Raw genomic sequence first — 25,190 nt, 5'->3', positions numbered from 1 at the left:
GGGAACCAATGAGACACTAGCTCTAGGTGTTGGGACAGGCACAGGTCACTCTATTTTCCCATCAGGAAGAAGAATTAACCACAGGCTCAGCCTGCCGCTCGGGACCAGAATAGAGCCTGAAGCAATCCTGCGCTTTTGCAGCCAGCTCCCAAGAAAGCGAGTTGAAAAATGGAGCTCAGGGGCACTGCAATTCACAAACCTGCAGAGTTATAAATGATAACTCTCGTCCACAAATATATTGAGGGAAGGCAACGAAGAGGATTTGAAAGCAAGGCAGAATTGCAGGAAACAGATTTCAGGAGGTAGATTCGAATCGCCTTTAAAGCACAGGAAAAGCGGCAACACCTCGACCATGATGCCCTTGGCCAAAAAGGGCGTATGCGTTTTTTCCTGAATATATTCAGGAAAAAACGCATACGCCCTTTTTGGCCAACCAAGCAACCTGGAAAGGCAAATCAGCGCTACAAAGAAGTCTCGCTTCCCACCGGTCAAAAGGGCCATGCTGAATAAAGTGTCAAAACCAGAAATGCAGGACAGGCCATGGAGAAATGGGAGCCTTGCTACGCTGATGGGCGGGATGTAAATTGCCAACAGCCACTCTGGAGAAGTGTACGGTGTGTCCTGAAACATCTAAAAAACTCAGCTTAGAGAGCATAGGACACTTCCACTCATGGGCGTATAAATTGGGAAAACTAAAAATCAGCAAGACACAGGCACCCCAAAGTTTAGGGCTGCTCTGTTGACAAGAACCTCCACTTTGTTACAACGTAAATATCCCAGGAAAGAAAAAAATGGATGAAGAAGTATTAGTCCTTATGTATAATAGAATATCACTCAGCCATGAAATCAACGTCATAAGTCTAGTAGCAGCATGATGAGTGGATTTAGGTATGACGATTCTAAGTGAAATAAGTCACACAGAAAAAGACACTTATCATAAGATATCACTTATAGAGGGAATGTGAAAACCGCTACCCTTGAACTGAATTACAAAAGAGAACAGAGTCACACGTTTAGAAAACACACTATGGCTGCTTAACGGGAAAGGTGAGGTGGGGTGATGCATAAAAGAAGGGTTTCAAATTAGCTCAGATACCGTTCCATAAACCCAATATGTAATAGACACGACCTACTCCTTGCTCAGTGAACTGGACTCAACACCCCCTATTAACTGCCCAAGAATATATCTGACTAGTAAGAATCTTAAAACCTATGTATTGATATCTCTCTGAAAGTGAGTCAAGTGGGTGTAAAGCGGCATAAACACAGCAGTGAAAAGCAGCTAAACCCCTTTATAAAAATCAATCACTTTTAAAAACCCGTGAAACAAAGACAGGGAAAGAGAAAGAAATTCTTACTAAATTCGTTCATGGGCTGTGATGCCACCTGGATTGACCATATCTAGACCCACAGCTGATTGAGACATAAGGGTGGACACTCTTGGGGCTGAGAGGTTTGGTGAGGTTGGGTGAGCAAACGCAGACCCTTTAAAGTAATACTGCGTGGTTCCCATCCCATGGGTCCCAAATCTCCAGGTTCAAGGGCATCTTCCCACTTCGAAAACATGCATGAGAAACCCAGAAGATGGTGCACTGTGTGATCGGGAAAGGTTTCTAAATTGCACCTCATTTCTCATCTCCTTGGGCTCGGGTTCGCCATTCCAGCTGCTTTACTAGCAATCTCCCTCCTTGGAGAATCAGCACCTTTAACCTCCTGTTCCGTACAGGTTGCAATTTGTCCTGAGGATGAACGGGAAGAGGGGGAACCAATGAGACACTAGCTCTAGGTGTTGGGACAGGCACAGGTCACTCTATTTTCCCATCAGGAAGAAGAATTAACCACAGGCTCAGCCTGCCGCCCGGAACCAGAATAGGGCCTGAAGCAATCCTGCGCTTTTGCGACCAGGTCCCAGGAAAGCAAGTTGAAAAATGGAGCTCAGGGGCACTGCAATTCACAAACCTGCAGAGTTATAAATGATAACTCTCGTCCACAAATATATTGAGGGAAGTCAACGAAGAGGATTTGAAAGCAAGGCAGAATTGCAGGAAACAGATTTCAGGAGGTAGATTCGAATCGCCTTTAAAGCACGGGAAAAGCGGCAAAACCTCGACAATGATGCCCTTGGCCAAAAAGGGCGTATGCGTTTTTTCCTGAATATATTCAGGAAAAAACGCATACGCCCTTTTTGGCCAACCAAGCAACCTGGAAAGGCAAATCAGCGCTACAAAGAAGTCTCGCTTCCCACCGGTCAAAAGGGCCATGCTGAATAAAGTGTCAAACCCAGAAATGCAGGACAGGCCATGGAGAAACGGGAGCCTTGCTACGCTGATGGGCGGGATGTAAATTGCCAACAGCCATTTTGGAGAAGTGTACGGTGTGTCGTGAAACATCTAAAAAACTCAGCTTAGAGAACATAGGGCACTTCCACTCATGGGCGTATAAATTGGGAAAACTAAAAATCAGCAAGACACAGGCACCCGAAAGTTTAGGGCTGCTCTGTTGACAAGAACCTCTACTTTGTTACAACGTAAATATCCCAGGAAAGAAAAAAATGGATGAAGAAGTATTAGTCCTTATATATAATAGAATATCACTCAGCCATGAAATCAACGTCATAAGTCTAGTAGCAGCATGATGAGTGGATTTAGGTACGACGATTCTCAGTGAAATAATTCACACAGAAAAAGACACTTATCATAAGGTATCACTTATAGAGGGAATGTGAAAACCGCTACCCTTGAACTGAATTACAAAACAGAACAGAGTCACACGTTTAGAAAACACACTATGGCTGCTTAACGGGAAAGGTGAGGTGGGGTGATGCATAAAAGAAGGGTTTCAAATTAGCTCAGATACCGTTCCATAAACCCAATATGTAATAGACACGACCTACTCCTTGCTCAGTGAACTGGACTCAACACCCCCTATTAACCGCCCAAGAATATATCTGACTAGTAAGAATCTTAAAACCTATGTACTGATATCTCTCTGAAAGTGAGTCAAGTGGGTGTAAAGCGGCATAAACACAGCAGTGAAAAGCAGCTAAACCCCTTTATAAAAATCAATCACTTTTAAAAACCCGTGAAACAAAGACAGGGAAAGAGAAAGAAATTCTTACTAAATTCGTTCAGGGGCTGTGAGGCCACCTGGATTGACCATATATAGACCCACAGCTGATTGAGACATAAGGGTGGACACTCTTGGGGCTGAGAGGTTTCGTGAGGTTCGGTGAGCAAACGTAGACCCTTTAAAGTAATACTGCGTGGTTCCCATCCCATGGGTCCCAAATCTCCAGGTTCAAGGGCATCTTCCCACTTCGAAAACATGCATGAGAAACCCAGAAGATGGTACACCGTGTGATCGGGAAAGGTTTCTAAAAGGGACCTCATTTCTCATCTCCTTGGGCTCGGGTTCGCCATTCCAGCTGCTTTACTAGCAATCTCCCTCCTTGGAGAATCAGCACCTTTAACCTCCTGTTCCGTACAGGTTGCAATTTGTCCTGAGGATGAACGGGAAGAGGGGGAACCAATGAGAGACTAGCTCTAGGTGTTGGGACAGGCACAGGTCACTCTATTTTCCCATCAGGAAGAAGAATTAACCACAGGCTCAGCCTGCCGCCCGGAACCAGAATAGGGCCTGAAGCAATCCTGCGCTTTTGCGTCCAGGTCCCAGGAAAGCGAGTTGAAAAATGGAGCTCAGGGGCACTGCAATTCACAAACCTGCAGAGTTATAAATGATAACTCTCGTCCACAAATATATTGAGGGAAGGCAACGAAGAGGATTTGAAAGCAAGGCAGAATTGCAGGAAACAGATTTCAGGAGGTAGATTCGAATCGCCTTTAAAGCACGGGAAAAGCGGCAAAACCTCGACAATGATGCCCTTGGCCAAAAAGGGTGTATGCGTTTTTTCCTGAATATATTCAGGAAAAAACGCATACGCCCTTTTTGGCCAACCAAGCAACCTGGAAAGGCAAATCAGTGCTACAAAGAAGTCTCGCTTCCCACCGGTCAAAAGGGCCATGCTGAATAAAGTGTCAAAACCAGAAATGCAGGACAGGCCATGGAGAAACGGGAGCCTTGCTACGCTGATGGGCGGGATGTAAATTGCCAACAGCCATTTTGGAGAAGTGTACGGTGTGTCGTGAAACATCTAAAAAACTCAGCTTAGAGAGCATAGGGCACTTCCACTCATGGGCGTATAAATTGGGAAAACTAAAAATCAGCAAGACACAGGCACCCCAAAGTTTAGGGCTGCTCTGTTGACAAGAACCTCTACTTTGTTACAATGTAAATATCCCAGGAAAGAAAAAAATGGATGAAGAAGTATTAGTCCTTATATATAATAGAATATCACTCAGCCATGAAATCAACGTCATAAGTCTAGTAGCAGCATGATGAGTGGATTTAGGTACGATGATTCTAAGTGAAATAAGTCACACAGAAAAAGACACTTATCATAAGATATCACTTATAGAGGGAATGTAAAAACTGCGACCTTGAACTGAATTACAAAACAGAACAGAGGCACACGTTTAGAAAACACACTATGGCTGCTTAACGGGAAAGGTGAGGTGGGGTGATGCATAAAACAAGGGTTTCAAATTAGCTCAGATACCGTTCCATAAACCCAATATGTAATAGACACGACCTACTCCTTGCTCAGTGAACTGGACTCAACACCCCCTATTCACCGCCCAAGAATATATCTGACTAGTAAGAATCTCAAAACCTATGTATTGATATCTCTCTGTAAGTGAGTCAAGTGGGTGTAAAGCGGCATAAACACAGCAGTGAAAAGCAGCTAAACCCCTTTATAAAAATCAATCACTTTTAAAAACCCGTGAAACAAAGACAGGGAAAGAGAAAGAAATTCTTACTAAATTCGTTCAGGGGCTGTGATGCCACCTGGATTGACCATATATAGACCCACAGCTGATTGAGACATAAGGGTGGACACTCTTGGGGCTGAGAGGTTTCGTGAGGTTGGGTGAGCAAACGCAGACCCTTTAAAGTAATACTGCGTGGTTCCCATCCCATGGGTCCCAAATCTCCAGGTTCAAGGGCATCTTCCCACTTCGAAAACATGCATGAGAAACCCAGAAGATGGTGCACCGTGTGATCGGGAAAGGTTTCTAAAAGGGACCTCATTTCTCATCTCCTTGGGCTCGGGTTCGCCATTCCAGCTGCTTTACTAGCAATCTCCCTCCTTGGAGAATCAGCACCTTTAACCTCCTGTTCCGTACAGGTTGCAATTTGTCCTGAGGATGAACGGGAAGAGGGGGAACCAATGAGACACTAGCTCTAGGTGTTGGGACAGGCACAGGTCACTCTATTTTCCCATCAGGAAGAAGAATTAACCACAGGCTCAGCCTGCCGCTCGGGACCAGAATAGGGCCTGAAGCAATCCTGCGCTTTTGCAGCCAGCTCCCAAGAAAGCGAGTTGAAAAATGGAGCTCAGGGGCACTGCAATTCACAAACCTGCAGAGTTATAAATGATAACTCTCGTCCACAAATATATTGAGGGAAGGCAACGAAGAGGATTTGAAAGCAAGGCAGAATTGCAGGAAACAGATTTCAGGAGGTAGATTCGAATCGCCTTTAAAGCACAGGAAAAGCGGCAACACCTCGACCATGATGCCCTTGGCCAAAAAGGGCGTATGCGTTTTTTCCTGAATATATTCAGGAAAAAACGCATACGCCCTTTTTGGCCAACCAAGCAACCTGGAAAGGCAAATCAGCGCTACAAAGAAGGCTCGTTTCCCGTCGGTCAAAAGGGCTACGCTGAATAAAGTGTCAAAACCAGAAATGCAGGACAGGCCATGGAGAAACGGGAGCCTTGCTACGCTGAAGGGCGGGATGTAACTTGCCAACAGCCACTCTGGAGAAGTGTACGGTGTGTCCTGAAACATCTAAAAAACTCAGCTTAGAGAGCATAGGGCACTTCCACTCATGGGCGTATAAATAGGGAAAACTAAAAATCAGCAAGACACAGGCACCCCAAAGTTTACGGCTGCTCTGTTGACAAGAACCTCCACTTCGTTACACCTTAAATATCCCAGGAAAGAGAAAAATGGATAAAGAAGTTGTGGTCCTTATGTACAATGGAATATCACTCAGCCATGAAATCAACGTCATAAGGCTAGTAGCAGCATGATGAGTGGATTTAGGTACGACGATTCTAAGTGAAATAAGTCACACAGAAAAAGACACTTATCATAAGATATCACTTATAGAGGGAATGTAAAAACTGCGACCTTGAACTGAATTACAAAACAGAACAGAGGCACACGTTTAGAAAACACACTATGGCTGCTTAACGGGAAAGGTGAGGTGGGGTGATGCATAAAACAAGGGTTTCAAATTAGCTCAGATACAGTTCCATAAACCCAATATGTAATAGACACGACCTACTCCTTGCTCAGTGAACTGGACTCAACACCCCCTATTAACCGCCCAAGAATATATCTGACTAGTAAGAATCTCAAAACCTATGTATTGATATCTCTCTGTAAGTGAGACAAGTGGGTGTAAAGCGGCATAAACACAGCAGTGAAAAGCAGCTAAACCCCTTTATAAAAATCAATCACTTTTAAAAACCCGTGAAACAAAGACAGGGAAAGAGAAAGAAATTCTTACTAAATTCGTTCAGGGGCTGTGATGCCACCTGGATTGACCATATATAGACCCACAGCTGATTGAGACATAAGGGTGGACACTCTTGGGGCTGAGAGGTTTGGTGAGGTTGGGTGAGCAAACGCAGACCCTTTAAAGTAATACTGCGTGGTTCCCATCCCATGGGTCCCAAATCTCCAGGTTCAAGGGCATCTTCCCACTTCGAAAACATGCATGAGAAACCCAGAAGATGGTGCACCGTGTGATCGGGAAAGGTTTCTAAATCGCACCTCATTTCTCAACTCCTTGTGCTCGGGTTCTCCATTCCAGCCGCTTTACTAGCAATCTCCCTCCTTGGAGAATCAGCACCTTTAACCTCCTGTTCCGTACAGGTTGCAATTTGTCCTGAGGATGAACGGGAAGAGGGGGAACCAATGAGACACTAGCTCTAGGTGTTGGGACAGGCACAGGTCACTCTATTTTCCCATCAGGAAGAAGAATTAACCACAGGCTCAGCCTGCCGCTCGGGACCAGAATAGAGCCTGAAGCAATCCTGCGCTTTTGCAGCCAGCTCCCAAGAAAGCGAGTTGAAAAATGGAGCTCAGGGGCACTGCAATTCACAAACCTGCAGAGTTATAAATGATAACTCTCGTCCACAAATATATTGAGGGAAGGCAACGAAGAGGATTTGAAAGCAAGGCAGAATTGCAGGAAACAGATTTCAGGAGGTAGATTCGAATCGCCTTTAAAGCACGGGAAAAGCGGCAAAACCTCGACAATGATGCCCTTGGCCAAAAAGGGCGTATGCGTTTTTTCCTGAATATATTCAGGAAAAAACGCATACGCCCTTTTTGGCCAACCAAGCAACCTGGAAAGGCAAATCAGCGCTACAAAGAAGTCTCGCTTCCCACCGGTCAAAAGGGCCATGCTGAATAAAGTGTCAAAACCAGAAATGCAGGACAGGCCATGGAGAAACGGGAGCCTTGCTACGCTGATGGGCGGGATGTAAATTGCCAACAGCCATTTTGGAGAAGTGTACGGTGTGTCGTGAAACATCTAAAAAACTCAGCTTAGAGAACATAGGGCACTTCCACTCATGGGCGTATAAATTGGGAAAACTAAAAATCAGCAAGACACAGGCACCCCAAAGTTTAGGGCTGCTCTGTTGACAAGAACCTCTACTTTGTTACAACGTAAATATCCCAGGAAAGAAAAAAATGGATGAAGAAGTATTAGTCCTTATATATAATAGAATATCACTCAGCCATGAAATCAACGTCATAAGTCTAGTAGCAGCATGATGAGTGGATTTAGGTACGACGATTCTCAGTGAAATAATTCACACAGAAAAAGACACTTATCATAAGGTATCACTTATAGAGGGAATGTGAAAACCGCTACCCTTGAACTGAATTACAAAACAGAACAGAGTCACACGTTTAGAAAACACACTATGGCTGCTTAACGGGAAAGGTGAGGTGGGGTGATGCATAAAAGAAGGGTTTCAAATTAGCTCAGATACCGTTCCATAAACCCAATATGTAATAGACACGACCTACTCCTTGCTCAGTGAACTGGACTCAACACCCCCTATTAACCGCCCAAGAATATATCTGACTAGTAAGAATCTTAAAACCTATGTACTGATATCTCTCTGAAAGTGAGTCAAGTGGGTGTAAAGCGGCATAAACACAGCAGTGAAAAGCAGCTAAACCCCTTTATAAAAATCAATCACTTTTAAAAACCCGTGAAACAAAGACAGGGAAAGAGAAAGAAATTCTTACTAAATTCGTTCAGGGGCTGTGAGGCCACCTGGATTGACCATATATAGACCCACAGCTGATTGAGACATAAGGGTGGACACTCTTGGGGCTGAGAGGTTTCGTGAGGTTGGGTGAGCAAACGTAGACCCTTTAAAGTAATACTGCGTGGTTCCCATCCCATGGGTCCCAAATCTCCAGGTTCAAGGGCATCTTCCCACTTCGAAAACATGCATGAGAAACCCAGAAGATGGTACACCGTGTGATCGGGAAAGGTTTCTAAAAGGGACCTCATTTCTCATCTCCTTGGGCTCGGGTTCGCCATTCCAGCTGCTTTACTATCAATCTCCCTCCTTGGAGAATCAGCACCTTTAACCTCCTGTTCCGTACAGGTTGCAATTTGTCCTGAGGATGAACGGGAAGAGGGGGAACCAATGAGAGACTAGCTCTAGGTGTTGGGACAGGCACAGGTCACTCTATTTTCCCATCAGGAAGAAGAATTAACCACAGGCTCAGCCTGCCGCCCGGAACCAGAATAGGGCCTGAAGCAATCCTGCGCTTTTGCGTCCAGGTCCCAGGAAAGCGAGTTGAAAAATGGAGCTCAGGGGCACTGCAATTCACAAACCTGCAGAGTTATAAATGATAACTCTCGTCCACAAATATATTGAGGGAAGGCAACGAAGAGGATTTGAAAGCAAGGCAGAATTGCAGGAAACAGATTTCAGGAGGTAGATTCGAATCGCCTTTAAAGCACGGGAAAAGCGGCAAAACCTCGACAATGATGCCCTTGGCCAAAAAGGGCGTATGCGTTTTTTCCTGAATATATTCAGGAAAAAACGCATACGCCCTTTTTGGCCAACCAAGCAACCTGGAAAGGCAAATCAGTGCTACAAAGAAGTCTCGCTTCCCACCGGTCAAAAGGGCCATGCTGAATAAAGTGTCAAAACCAGAAATGCAGGACAGGCCATGGAGAAACGGGAGCCTTGCTACGCTGATGGGCGGGATGTAAATTGCCAACAGCCATTTTGGAGAAGTGTACGGTGTGTCGTGAAACATCTAAAAAACTCAGCTTAGAGAGCATAGGGCACTTCCACTCATGGGCGTATAAATTGGGAAAACTAAAAATCAGCAAGACACAGGCACCCCAAAGTTTAGGGCTGCTCTGTTGACAAGAACCTCTACTTTGTTACAATGTAAATATCCCAGGAAAGAAAAAAATGGATGAAGAAGTATTAGTCCTTATATATAATAGAATATCACTCAGCCATGAAATCAACGTCATAAGTCTAGTAGCAGCATGATGAGTGGATTTAGGTACGATGATTCTAAGTGAAATAAGTCACACAGAAAAAGACACTTATCATAAGATATCACTTATAGAGGGAATGTAAAAACTGCGACCTTGAACTGAATTACAAAACAGAACAGAGGCACACGTTTAGAAAACACACTATGGCTGCTTAACGGGAAAGGTGAGGTGGGGTGATGCATAAAACAAGGGTTTCAAATTAGCTCAGAGACCGTTCCATAAACCCAATATGTAATAGACACGACCTACTCCTTGCTCAGTGAACTGGACTCAACACCCCCTATTCACCGCCCAAGAATATATCTGACTAGTAAGAATCTCAAAACCTATGTATTGATATCTCTCTGTAAGTGAGTCAAGTGGGTGTAAAGCGGCATAAACACAGCAGTGAAAAGCAGCTAAACCCCTTTATAAAAATCAATCACTTTTAAAAACCCGTGAAACAAAGACAGGGAAAGAGAAAGAAATTCTTACTAAATTCGTTCAGGGGCTGTGATGCCACCTGGATTGACCATATATAGACCCACAGCTGATTGAGACATAAGGGTGGACACTCTTGGGGCTGAGAGGTTTGGTGAGGTTGGGTGAGCAAACGCAGACCCTTTAAAGTAATACTGCGTGGTTCCCATCCCATGGGTCCCAAATCTCCAGGTTCAAGGGCATCTTCCCACTTCGAAAACATGCATGAGAAACCCAGAAGATGGTGCACCGTGTGATCGGGAAAGGTTTCTAAAAGGGACCTCATTTCTCATCTCCTTGGGCTCGGGTTCGCCATTCCAGCTGCTTTACTAGCAATCTCCCTCCTTGGAGAATCAGCACCTTTAACCTCCTGTTCCGTACAGGTTGCAATTTGTCCTGAGGATGAACGGGAAGAGGGGGAACCAATGAGACACTAGCTCTAGGTGTTGGGACAGGCACAGGTCACTCTATTTTCCCATCAGGAAGAAGAATTAACCACAGGCTCAGCCTGCCGCTCGGGACCAGAATAGAGCCTGAAGCAATCCTGCGCTTTTGCAGCCAGCTCCCAAGAAAGCGAGTTGAAAAATGGAGCTCAGGGGCACTGCAATTCACAAACCTGCAGAGTTATAAATGATAACTCTCGTCCACAAATATATTGAGGGAAGGCAACGAAGAGGATTTGAAAGCAAGGCAGAATTGCAGGAAACAGATTTCAGGAGGTAGATACGAATCGCCTTTAAAGCACAGGAAAAGGGGCAAAACCTCGACCATGATGCCCTTGGCCAAAAAGGGCGTATGCGTTTTTTCCTGAATATATTCAGGAAAAAACGCATACGCCCTTTTTGGCCAACCAAGCAACCTGGAAAGGCAAATCAGCGCTACAAAGAAGTCTCGCTTCCCATCGGTCAAAAGGGCCATGCTGAATAAAGTATCAAAACCAGAAATGCAGGACAGGCCATGGAGAAACGGGAGCCTTGCTACGCTGAAGGGCGGGATGTAAATTGCCAACAGCCACTCTGGAGAAGTGTACGGTGTGTCCTGAAACATCTAAAAAACTCAGCTTAGAGAGCATAGGGCACTTCCACTCATGGGCGTATAAATTGGGAAAACTAAAAATCAGCAAGACACAGGCACCCCAAAGTTTACGGCTGCTCTGTTGACAAGAACCTCCACTTCGTTACACCTTAAATATCCCAGGAAAGAGAAAAATGGATAAAGAAGTTGTGGTCCTTATGTACAATGGAATATCACTCAGCCATGAAATCAACGTCATAAGGCTAGTAGCAGCATGATGAGTGGATTTAGGTACGACGATTCTAAGTGAAATAAGTCACACAGAAAAAGACACTTATCATAAGATATCACTTATAGAGGGAATGTAAAAACCGCTACGCTTGAACTGAATTACAAAACAGAACAGAGTCACACGTTTAGAAAACACACTATGGCTGCTTAACGGGAAAGGTGAGGTGGGGTGATGCATAAAAGAAGGGTTTCAAATTAGCTCAGATACCGTTCCATAAACCAAATATGTAATAGACACGACCTACTCCTTGCTCAGTGAACTGGACTCAACACCCCCTATTCACCGCCCAAGAATATATCTGACTAGTAAGAATCTTAAAACCTATGTACTGATATCTCTCTGTAAGTGAGTCAAGTGGGTGTAAAGCGGCATAAACACAGCAGTGAAAAGCAGCTAAACCCCTTTATAAAAACCAATTACTTTTAAAAACCCGTGAAACAAAGACAGTGAAAGAGAGAGAAATTCTTACTAACTTCATTCAGGGGCTGTGATGCCACCTGGATTGACCATATATAGACCCACAGCTGATTGAGACATAAGGGTGGACACTCTTGGGGCTGAGAGGTTTGGTGAGGTTGGGTGAGCAAACGCAGACCCTTTAAAGTAATACTGCGTGGTTCCCATCCCATGGGTCCCAAATCTCCAGGTTCAAGGGCATCTTCCCACTTCGAAAACATGCATGAGAAACCCAGAAGATGGTGCACCGTGTGATCGGGAAAGGTTTCTAAATTGCACCTCATTTCTCAACTCCTTGTGCTCGGGTTCTCCATTCCAGCCGCTTTACTAGCAATCTCCCTCCTTGGAGAATCAGCACCTTTAACCTTCTGTTCCGTACAGGTTGCAATTTGTCCTGAGGATGAACGGGAAGAGGGGGAACCAATGAGACACTAGCTCTAGGTGTTGGGACAGGCACAGGTCACTCTATTTTCCCATCAGGAAGAAGAATTAACCACAGGCTTAGCCTGCCGCTCGGGACCAGAATAGACCCTGAAGCAATCCTGCGCTTTTGCAGCCAGCTCCCAAGAAAGCGAGTTGAAAAATGGAGCTCAGGGGCACTGCAATTCACAAACCTGCAGAGTTATAAATGATAACTCTCGTCCACAAATATATTGAGGGAAGGCAACGAAGAGGATTTGAAAGCAAGGCAGAATTGCAGGAAACAGATTTCAGGAGGTAGATTCGAATCGCCTTTAAAGCACAGGAAAAGCGGCAACACCTCGACCATGATGCCCTTGGCCAAAAAGGGCGTATGCGTTTTTTCCTGAATATATTCAGGAAAAAACGCATACGCCCTTTTTGGCCAACCAAGCAACCTGGAAAGGCAAATCAGCGCTACAAAGAAGGCTCGTTTCCCGTCGGTCAAAAGGGCCATGCTGAATAAAGTGTCAAAACCAGAAATGCAGGACAGGCCATGGAGAAACGGGAGCCTTGCTACGCTGATGGGCGGGATGTAAATTGCCAACAGCCACTCTGGAGAAGTGTACGGTGTGTCCTGAAACATCTGAAAAACTCAGCTTAGAGAGCATAGGACACTTCCACTCATGGGCGTATAAATTGGGAAAACTAAAAATCAGCCAGACACAGGCACCCCAAAGTTTAGGGCTGCTCTGTTGACAAGAACCTCCACTTTGTTACAACGTAAATATCCCAGGAAAGAAAAAAATGGATAAAGAAGTATTAGTCCTTATGTATAATAGAATATCACTCAGCCATGAAATCAACGTCATAAGTCTAGTAGCAGCATGATGAGTGGATTTAGGTACGACGATTCTAAGTGAAATAAGTCACACAGAAAAAGACACTTATCATAAGATATCACTTATAGAGGGAATGTGAAAACCGCTACCCTTGAACTGAATTACAAAAGAGAACAGAGTCACACGTTTAGAAAACACACTATGGCTGCTTAACGGGAAAGGTGAGGTGGGGTGATGCATAAAAGAAGGGTTTCAAATTAGCTCAGAGACCGTTCCATAAACCCAATATGTAATAGACACGACCTACTCCTTGCTCAGTGAACTGGACTCAACACCCCCTATTAACCGCCCAAGAATATATCTGACTAGTAAGAATCTTAAAACCTATGTACTGATATCTCTCTGAAAGTGAGTCAAGTGGGTGTAAAGCGGCATAAACACAGCAGTGAAAAGCAGCTAAACCCCTTTATAAAAATCAATCACTTTTAAAAACCCGTGAAACAAAGACAGGGAAAGAGAAAGAAATTCTTACTAAATTCGTTCAGGGGCTGTGAGGCCACCTGGATTGACCATATATAGACCCACAGCTGATTGAGACATAAGGGTGGACACTCTTGGGGCTGAGAGGTTTCGTGAGGTTGGGTGAGCAAACGTAGACCCTTTAAAGTAATACTGCGTGGTTCCCATCCCATGGGTCCCAAATCTCCAGGTTCAAGGGCATCTTCCCACTTCGAAAACATGCATGAGAAACCCAGAAGATGGTACACCGTGTGATCGGGAAAGGTTTCTAAAAGGGACCTCATTTCTCATCTCCTTGGGCTCGGGTTCGCCATTCCAGCTGCTTTACTAGCAATCTCCCTCCTTGGAGAATCAGCACCTTTAACCTCCTGTTCCGTACAGGTTGCAATTTGTCCTGAGGATGAACGGGAAGAGGGGGAACCAATGAGACACTAGCTCTAGGTGTTGGGACAGGCACAGGTCACTCTATTTTCCCATCAGGAAGAAGAATTAACCACAGGCTCAGCCTGCCGCCCGGAACCAGAATAGGGCCTGAAGCAATCCTGCGCTTTTGCGTCCAGGTCCCAGGAAAGCGAGTTGAAAAATGGAGCTCAGGGGCACTGCAATTCACAAACCTGCAGAGTTATAAATGATAACTCTCGTCCACAAATATATTGAGGGAAGGCAACGAAGAGGATTTGAAAGCAAGGCAGAATTGCAGGAAACAGATTTCAGGAGGTAGATTCGAATCGCCTTTAAAGCACGGGAAAAGCGGCAAAACCTCGGCAATGATGCCCTTGGCCAAAAAGGGCGTATGCGTTTTTTCCTGAATATATTCAGGAAAAAACGCATACGCCCTTTTTGGCCAACCAAGCAACCTGGAAAGGCAAATCAGCGCTTCAAAGAAGTCTCGCTTCCCATCGGTCAAAAGGGCCATGCTGAATAAAGTATCAAAACCAGAAATGCAGGACAGGCCATGGAGAAACGGGAGCCTTGCTACGCTGAAGGGCGGGATGTAACTTGCCAACAGCCACTCTGGAGAAGTGTACGGTGTGTCCTGAAACATCTAAAAAACTCAGCTTAGAGAGCATAGGGCACTTCCACTCATGGGCGTATAAATTGGGAAAACTAAAAATCAGCAAGACACAGGCACCCCAAAGTTTACGGCTGCTCTGTTGACAAGAACCTCCACTTCGTTACACCTTAAATATCCCAGGAAAGAGAAAAATGGATAAAGAAGATGTGGTCCTTATGTACAATGGAATATCACTCAGCCATGAAATCAACGTCATAAGGCTAGTAGCAGCATGATGAGTGGATTTAGGTACGACGATTCTAAGTGAAATAAGTCACACAGAAAAAGACACTTATCATAAGATATCACTTATAGAGGGAATGTAAAAACTGCGACCTTGAACTGAATTACAAAACAGAACAGAGGCACACGTTTAGAAAACACACTATGGCTGCTTAACGGGAAAGGTGAGGTGGGGTGATGCATAAAACAAGGGTTTCAAATTAGCTCAGATACCGTTCCATAAACCCAATATGTAATAGACACGACCTACTCCTTGCTCAGTGAACTGGACTCAACACCCCCTATTAACCGCCCAAGAATATATCTGACTAGTAAGAATCTCAAAACCTATGTATTGATATCTCTCTGTAAGTGAGACAAGTGGGTGTAAAGCGGCATAAACACAGCAGTGAAAAGCAGCTAAACCCCTTTATAAAAATCAATCACATTTAAAAACCCGTGAAACAAAGACAGGGAAAGAGAAAGAAATTCTTACTAAATTCGTTCAGGGGCTGTGATGCCACCTGGATTGACCATATATAGACCCACAGCTGATTGAGACATAAGGGTGGACACTCTTGGGGCTGAGAGGTTTGGTGAGGTTGGGTGAGCAAACGCAGACCCTTTAAAGTAATACTGCGTGGTTCCCATCCCATGGGTCCCAAATCTCCAGGTTCAAGGGCATCTTCCCACTTCGAAAACATGCATGAGAAACCCAGAAGATGGTGCACCGTGTGATCGGGAAAGGTTTCTAAATCGCACCTCATTTCTCAACTCCTTGTGCTCGGGTTCTCCATTCCAGCCGCTTTACTAGCAATCTCCCTCCTTGGAGAATCAGCACCTTTAACCTCCTGTTCCGTACAGGTTGCAATTTGTCCTGAGGATGAACGGGAAGAGGGGGAACCAATGAGACACTAGCTCTAGGTGTTGGGACAGGCACAGGTCACTCTATTTTCCCATCAGGAAGAAGAATTAACCACAGGCTCAGCCTGCCGCTCGGGACCAGAATAGAGCCTGAAGCAATCCTGCGCTTTTGCAGCCAGCTCCCAAGAAAGCGAGTTGAAAAATGGAGCTCAGGGGCACTGCAATTCACAAACCTGCAGAGTTATAAATGATAACTCTCGTCCACAAATATATTGAGGGAAGGCAACGAAGAGGATTTGAAAGCAAGGCAGAATTGCAGGAAACAGATTTCAGGAGGTAGATACGAATCGCCTTTAAAGCACAGGAAAAGGGGCAAAACCTCGACCATGATGCCCTTGGCCAAAAAGGGCGTATGCGTTTTTTCCTGAATATATTCAGGAAAAAACGCATACGCCCTTTTTGGCCAACCAAGCAACCTGGAAAGGCAAATCAGCGCTACAAAGAAGTCTCGCTTCCCATCGGTCAAAAGGGCCATGCTGAATAAAGTATCAAAACCAGAAATGCAGGACAGGCCATGGAGAAACGGGAGCCTTGCTACGCTGAAGGGCGGGATGTAAATTGCCAACAGCCACTCTGGAGAAGTGTACGGTGTGTCCTGAAACATCTAAAAAACTCAGCTTAGAGAGCATAGGGCACTTCCACTCATGGGCGTATAAATTGGGAAAACTAAAAATCAGCAAGACACAGGCACCCCAAAGTTTACGGCTGCTCTGTTGACAAGAACCTCCACTTCGTTACACCTTAAATATCCCAGGAAAGAGAAAAATGGATAAAGAAGTTGTGGTCCTTATGTACAATGGAATATCACTCAGCCATGAAATCAACGTCATAAGGCTAGTAGCAGCATGATGAGTGGATTTAGGTACGACGATTCTAAGTGAAATAAGTCACACAGAAAAAGACACTTATCATAAGATATCACTTATAGAGGGAATGTAAAAACCGCTACGCTTGAACTGAATTACAAAACAGAACAGAGTCACACGTTTAGAAAACACACTATGGCTGCTTAACGGGAAAGGTGAGGTGGGGTGATGCATAAAAGAAGGGTTTCAAATTAGCTCAGATACCGTTCCATAAACCAAATATGTAATAGACACGACCTACTCCTTGCTCAGTGAACTGGACTCAACACCCCCTATTCACCGCCCAAGAATATATCTGACTAGTAAGAATCTTAAAACCTATGTACTGATATCTCTCTGTAAGTGAGTCAAGTGGGTGTAAAGCGGCATAAACACAGCAGTGAAAAGCAGCTAAACCCCTTTATAAAAACCAATTACTTTTAAAAACCCGTGAAACAAAGACAGGGAAAGAGAGAGAAATTCTTACTAACTTCATTCAGGGGCTGTGATGCCACCTGGATTGACCATATATAGACCCACAGCTGATTGAGACATAAGGGTGGACACTCTTGGGGCTGAGAGGTTTGGTGAGGTTGGGTGAGCAAACGCAGACCCTTTAAAGTAATACTGCGTGGTTCCCATCCCATGGGTCCCAAATCTCCAGGTTCAAGGGCATCTTCCCACTTCGAAAACATGCATGAGAAACCCAGAAGATGGTGCACCGTGTGATCGGGAAAGGTTTCTAAATTGCACCTCATTTCTCAACTCCTTGTGCTCGGGTTCTCCACTCCAGCCGCTTTACTAGCAATCTCCCTCCTTGGAGAATCAGCACCTTTAACCTCCTGTTCCGTACAGGTTGCAATTTGTCCTGAGGATGAACGGGAAGAGGGGGAACCAATGAGACACTAGCTCTAGGTGTTGGGACAGGCACAGGTCACTCTATTTTCCCATCAGGAAGAAGAATTAACCACAGGCTTAGCCTGCCGCTCGGGACCAGAATAGACCCTGAAGCAATCCTGCGCTTTTGCAGCCAGCTCCCAAGAAAGCGAGTTGAAAAATGGAGCTCAGGGGCACTGCAATTCACAGACCTGCAGAGTTATAAATGATAACTCTCGTCCACAAATATATTGAGGGAAGGCAACGAAGAGGATTTGAAAGCAAGGCAGAATTGCAGGAAACAGATTTCAGGAGGTAGATTCGAATCGCCTTTAAAGCACAGGAAAAGCGGCAACACCTCGACCATGATGCCCTTGGCCAAAAAGGGCGTATGCGTTTTTTCCTGAATATATTCAGGAAAAAACGCATACGCCCTTTTTGGCCAACCAAGCAACCTGGAAAGGCAAATCAGCGCTACAAAGAAGGCTCGTTTCCCGTCGGTCAAAAGGGCCATGCTGAATAAAGTGTCAAAACCAGAAATGCAGGACAGGCCATGGAGAAACGGGAGCCTTGCTACGCTGATGGGCGGGATGTAAATTGCCAACAGCCACTCTGGAGAAGTGTACGGTGTGTCCTGAAACATCTGAAAAACTCAGCTTAGAGAGCATAGGACACTTCCACTCATGGGCGTATAAATTGGGAAAACTAAAAATCAGCCAGACACAGGCACCCCAAAGTTTAGGGCTGCTCTGTTGACAAGAACCTCCACTTTGTTACAACGTAAATATCCCAGGAAAGAAAAAAATGGATAAAGAAGTATTAGTCCTTATGTATAATAGAATATCACTCAGCCATGAAATCAACGTCATAAGTCTAGTAGCAGCATGATGAGTGGATTTAGGTACGACGATTCTAAGTGAAATAAGTCACACAGAAAAAGACACTTATCATAAGATATCACTTATAGAGGGAATGTGAAAACCGCTACCCTTGAACTGAATTACAAAAGAGAACAGAGTCACACGTTTAGAAAACACACTATGGCTGCTTAACGGGAAAGGTGAGGTGGGGTGATGCATAAAAGAAGGGTTTCAAATTAGCTCAGATACCGTTCCATAAACCCAATATGTAATAGACACGACCTACTCCTTGCTCAGTGAACTGGACTCAACACCCCCTATTAACCGCCCAAGAATATATCTGACTAGTAAGAATCTTAAAACCTATGTACTGATATCTCTCTGAAAGTGAGTCAAGTGGGTGTAAAGCGGCATAAACACAGCAGTGAAAAGCAGCTAAACCCCTTTATAAAAATCAATCACTTTTAAAAACCCGTGAAACAAAGACAGGGAAAGAGAAAGAAATTCTTACTAAATTCGTTCAGGGGCTGTGAGGCCACCTGGATTGACCATATATAGACCCACAGCTGATTGAGACATAAGGGTGGACACTCTTGGGGCTGAGAGGTTTCGTGAGGTTGGGTGAGCAAACGTAGACCCTTTAAAGTAATACTGCGTGGTTCCCATCCCATGGGTCCCAAATCTCCAGGTTCAAGGGCATCTTCCCACTTCGAAAACATGCATGAGAAACCCAGAAGATGGTACACCGTGTGATCGGGAAAGGTTTCTAAAAGGGACCTCATTTCTCATCTCCTTGGGCTCGGGTTCGCCATTCCAGCTGCTTTACTAGCAATCTCCCTCCTTGGAGAATCAGCACCTTTAACCTCCTGTTCCGTACAGGTTGCAATTTGTCCTGAGGATGAACGGGAAGAGGGGGAACCAATGAGACACTAGCTCTAGGTGTTGGGACAGGCACAGGTCACTCTATTTTCCCATCAGGAAGAAGAATTAACCACAGGCTCAGCCTGCCGCCCGGAACCAGAATAGGGCCTGAAGCAATCCTGCGCTTTTGCGTCCAGGTCCCAGGAAAGCGAGTTGAAAAATGGAGCTCAGGGGCACTGCAATTCACAAACCTGCAGAGTTATAAATGATAACTCTCGTCCACAAATATATTGAGGGAAGGCAACGAAGAGGATTTGAAAGCAAGGCAGAATTGCAGGAAACAGATTTCAGGAGGTAGATTCGAATCGCCTTTAAAGCACGGGAAAAGCGGCAAAACCTCGACAATGATGCCCTTGGCCAAAAAGGGCGTATGCGTTTTTTCCTGAATATATTCAGGAAAAAACGCATACGCCCTTTTTGGCCAACCAAGCAACCTGGAAAGGCAAATCAGCGCTTCAAAGAAGTCTCGCTTCCCATCGGTCAAAAGGGCCATGCTGAATAAAGTATCAAAACCAGAAATGCAGGACAGGCCATGGAGAAACGGGAGCCTTGCTACGCTGAAGGGCGGGATGTAACTTGCCAACAGCCACTCTGGAGAAGTGTACGGTGTGTCCTGAAACATCTAAAAAACTCAGCTTAGAGAGCATAGGGCACTTCCACTCATGGGCGTATAAATTGGGAAAACTAAAAATCAGCAAGACACAGGCACCCCAAAGTTTACGGCTGCTCTGTTGACAAGAACCTCCACTTCGTTACACCTTAAATATCCCAGGAAAGAGAAAAATGGATAAAGAAGATGTGGTCCTTATGTACAATGGAATATCACTCAGCCATGAAATCAACGTCATAAGGCTAGTAGCAGCATGATGAGTGGATTTAGGTACGACGATTCTAAGTGAAATAAGTCACACAGAAAAAGACACTTATCATAAGATATCACTTATAGAGGGAATGTAAAAACTGCGACCTTGAACTGAATTACAAAACAGAACAGAGGCACACGTTTAGAAAACACACTATGGCTGCTTAACGGGAAAGGTGAGGTGGGGTGATGCATAAAACAAGGGTTTCAAATTAGCTCAGATACCGTTCCATAAACCCAATATGTAATAGACACGACCTACTCCTTGCTCAGTGAACTGGACTCAACACCCCCTATTAACCGCCCAAGAATATATCTGACTAGTAAGAATCTCAAAACCTATGTATTGATATCTCTCTGTAAGTGAGACAAGTGGGTGTAAAGCGGCATAAACACAGCAGTGAAAAGCAGCTAAACCCCTTTATAAAAATCAATCACATTTAAAAACCCGTGAAACAAAGACAGGGAAAGAGAAAGAAATTCTTACTAAATTCGTTCAGGGGCTGTGATGCCACCTGGATTGACCATATATAGACCCACAGCTGATTGAGACATAAGGGTGGACACTCTTGGGGCTGAGAGGTTTGGTGAGGTTGGGTGAGCAAACGCAGACCCTTTAAAGTAATACTGCGTGGTTCCCATCCCATGGGTCCCAAATCTCCAGGTTCAAGGGCATCTTCCCACTTCGAAAACATGCATGAGAAACCCAGAAGATGGTGCACCGTGTGATCGGGAAAGGTTTCTAAATCGCACCTCATTTCTCAACTCCTTGTGCTCGGGTTCTCCATTCCAGCCGCTTTACTAGCAATCTCCCTCCTTGGAGAATCAGCACCTTTAACCTCCTGTTCCGTACAGGTTGCAATTTGTCCTGAGGATGAACGGGAAGAGGGGGAACCAATGAGACACTAGCTCTAGGTGTTGGGACAGGCACAGGTCACTCTATTTTCCCATCAGGAAGAAGAATTAACCACAGGCTCAGCCTGCCGCTCGGGACCAGAATAGAGCCTGAAGCAATCCTGCGCTTTTGCAGCCAGCTCCCAAGAAAGCGAGTTGAAAAATGGAGCTCAGGGGCACTGCAATTCACAAACCTGCAGAGTTATAAATGATAACTCTCGTCCACAAATATATTGAGGGAAGGCAACGAAGAGGATTTGAAAGCAAGGCAGAATTGCAGGAAACAGATTTCAGGAGGTAGATACGAATCGCCTTTAAAGCACAGGAAAAGGGGCAAAACCTCGACCATGATGCCCTTGGCCAAAAAGGGCGTATGCGTTTTTTCCTGAATATATTCAGGAAAAAACGCATACGCCCTTTTTGGCCAACCAAGCAACCTGGAAAGGCAAATCAGCGCTACAAAGAAGTCTCGCTTCCCATCGGTCAAAAGGGCCATGCTGAATAAAGTATCAAAACCAGAAATGCAGGACAGGCCATGGAGAAACGGGAGCCTTGCTACGCTGAAGGGCGGGATGTAAATTGCCAACAGCCACTCTGGAGAAGTGTACGGTGTGTCCTGAAACATCTAAAAAACTCAGCTTAGAGAGCATAGGGCACTTCCACTCATGGGCGTATAAATTGGGAAAACTAAAAATCAGCAAGACACAGGCACCCCAAAGTTTACGGCTGCTCTGTTGACAAGAACCTCCACTTCGTTACACCTTAAATATCCCAGGAAAGAGAAAAATGGATAAAGAAGTTGTGGTCCTTATGTACAATGGAATATCACTCAGCCATGAAATCAACGTCATAAGGCTAGTAGCAGCATGATGAGTGGATTTAGGTACGACGATTCTAAGTGAAATAAGTCACACAGAAAAAGACACTTATCATAAGATATCACTTATAGAGGGAATGTAAAAACCGCTACGCTTGAACTGAATTACAAAACAGAACAGAGTCACACGTTTAGAAAACACACTATGGCTGCTTAACGGGAAAGGTGAGGTGGGGTGATGCATAAAAGAAGGGTTTCAAATTAGCTCAGATACCGTTCCATAAACCAAATATGTAATAGACACGACCTACTCCTTGCTCAGTGAACTGGACTCAACACCCCCTATTCACCGCCCAAGAATATATCTGACTAGTAAGAATCTTAAAACCTATGTACTGATATCTCTCTGTAAGTGAGTCAAGTGGGTGTAAAGCGGCATAAACACAGCAGTGAAAAGCAGCTAAACCCCTTTATAAAAACCAATTACTTTTAAAAACCCGTGAAACAAAGACAGGGAAAGAGAGAGAAATTCTTACTAACTTCATTCAGGGACTGTGATGCCACCTGGATTGACCATATATAGACCCACAGCTGATTGAGACATAAGGGTGGACACTCTTGGGGCTGAGAGGTTTGGTGAGGTTGGGTGAGCAAACGCAGACCCTTTAAAGTAATACTGCGTGGTTCCCATCCCATGGGTCCCAAATCTCCAGGTTCAAGGGCATCTTCCCACTTCGAAAACATGCATGAGAAACCCAGAAGATGGTGCACCGTGTGATCGGGAAAGGTTTCTAAATTGCACCTCATTTCTCAACTCCTTGTGCTCGGGTTCTCCACTCCAGCCGCTTTACTAGCAATCTCCCTCCTTGGAGAATCAGCACCTTTAACCTCCTGTTCCGTACAGGTTGCAATTTGTCCTGAGGATGAACGGGAAGAGGGGGAACCAATGAGACACTAGCTCTAGGTGTTGGGACAGGCACAGGTCACTCTATTTTCCCATCAGGAAGAAGAATTAACCACAGGCTTAGCCTGCCGCTCGGGACCAGAATAGACCCTGAAGCAATCCTGCGCTTTTGCAGCCAGCTCCCAAGAAAGCGAGTTGAAAAATGGAGCTCAGGGGCACTGCAATTCACAGACCTGCAGAGTTATAAATGATAACTCTCGTCCACAAATATATTGAGGGAAGGCAACGAAGAGGATTTGAAAGCAAGGCAGAATTGCAGGAAACAGATTTCAGGAGGTAGATTCGAATCGCCTTTAAAGCACAGGAAAAGCGGCAACAGCTCGACCATGATGCCCTTGGCCAAAAAGGGCGTATGCGTTTTTTCCTGAATATATTCAGGAAAAAACGCATACGCCCTTTTTGGCCAACCAAGCAACCTGGAAAGGCAAATCAGCGCTACAAAGAAGGCTCGTTTCCCGTCGTTCAAAAGGGCCATGCTGAATAAAGTGTCAAAACCAGAAATGCAGGACAGGCCATGGAGAAACGGGAGCCTTGCTACGCTGATGGGCGGGATGTAAATTGCCAACAGCCACTCTGGAGAAGTGTACGGTGTGTCCTGAAACATCTGAAAAACTCAGCTTAGAGAGCATAGGACACTTCCACTCATGGGCGTATAAATTGGGAAAACTAAAAATCAGCCAGACACAGGCACCCCAAAGTTTAGGGCTGCTCTATTGACAAGAACCTCCACTTTGTTACAACGTAAATATCCCAGGAAAGAAAAAAATGGATAAAGAAGTATTAGTCCTTATGTATAATAGAATATCACTCAGCCATGAAATCAACGTCATAAGTCTAGTAGCAGCATGATGAGTGGATTTAGGTACGACGATTCTAAGTGAAATAAGTCACACAGAAAAAGACACTTATCATAAGACATCACTTATAGAGGGAATGTGAAAACCGCTACCCTTGAACTGAATTACAAAAGAGAACAGAGTCACACGTTTAGAAAACACACTATGGCTGCTTAACGGGAAAGGTGAGGTGGGGTGATGCATAAAAGAAGGGTTTCAAATTAGCTCAGATACCGTTCCATAAACCCAATATGTAATAGACACGACCTACTCCTTGCTCAGTGAACTGGACTCAACACCCCCTATTCACCGCCCAAGAATATATCTGACTAGTAAGAATCTTAAAACCTATGTACTGATATCTCTCTGAAAGTGAGTCAAGTGGGTGTAAAGCGGCATAAACACAGCAGTGAAAAGCAGCTAAACCCCTTTATAAAAATCAATCACTTTTAAAAACCCGTGAAACAAAGACAGGGAAAGAGAAAGAAATTCTTACTAAATTCGTTCAGGGGCTGTGAGGCCACCTGGATTGACCATATATAGACCCACAGCTGATTGAGACATAAGGGTGGACACTCTTGGGGCTGAGAGGTTTCGTGAGGTTGGGTGAGCAAACGTAGACCCTTTAAAGTAATACTGCGTGGTTCCCATCCCATGGGTCCCAAATCTCCAGGTTCAAGGGCATCTTCCCACTTCGAAAACATGCATGAGAAACCCAGAAGATGGTACACCGTGTGATCGGGAAAGGTTTCTAAAAGGGACCTCATTTCTCATCTCCTTGGGCTCGGGTTCGCCATTCCAGCTGCTTTACTAGCAATCTCCCTCCTTGGAGAATCAGCACCTTTAACCTCCTGTTCCGTACAGGTTGCAATTTGTCCTGAGGATGAACGGGAAGAGGGGGAACCAATGAGAGACTAGCTCTAGGTGTTGGGACAGGCACAGGTCACTCTATTTTCCCATCAGGAAGAAGAATTAACCACAGGCTCAGCCTGCCGCCCGGAACCAGAATAGGGCCTGAAGCAATCCTGCGCTTTTGCGTCCAGGTCCCAGGAAAGCGAGTTGAAAAATGGAGCTCAGGGGCACTGCAATTCACAAACCTGCAGAGTTATAAATGATAACTCTCGTCCACAAATATATTGAGGGAAGGCAACGAAGAGGATTTGAAAGCAAGGCAGAATTGCAGGAAACAGATTTCAGGAGGTAGATTCGAATCGCCTTTAAAGCACGGGAAAAGCGGCAAAACCTCGACAATGATGCCCTTGGCCAAAAAGGGCGTATGCGTTTTTTCCTGAATATATTCAGGAAAAAACGCATACGCCCTTTTTGGCCAACCAAGCAACCTGGAAAGGCAAATCAGCGCTTCAAAGAAGTCTCGCTTCCCATCGGTCAAAAGGGCCATGCTGAATAAAGTGTCAAAACCAGAAATGCAGGACAGGCCATGGAGAAACGGGAG

The sequence above is a fragment of the Balaenoptera borealis genome, assembly GCF_965194805.1.
Source record: "Balaenoptera borealis genome assembly, chromosome: 7".
Taxonomy (NCBI): Eukaryota; Metazoa; Chordata; class Mammalia; order Artiodactyla; family Balaenopteridae; genus Balaenoptera; species Balaenoptera borealis.
The sequence above is the reverse complement of the archived record's forward strand: the minus strand, read 5'-3'. Positions refer to the sequence as shown.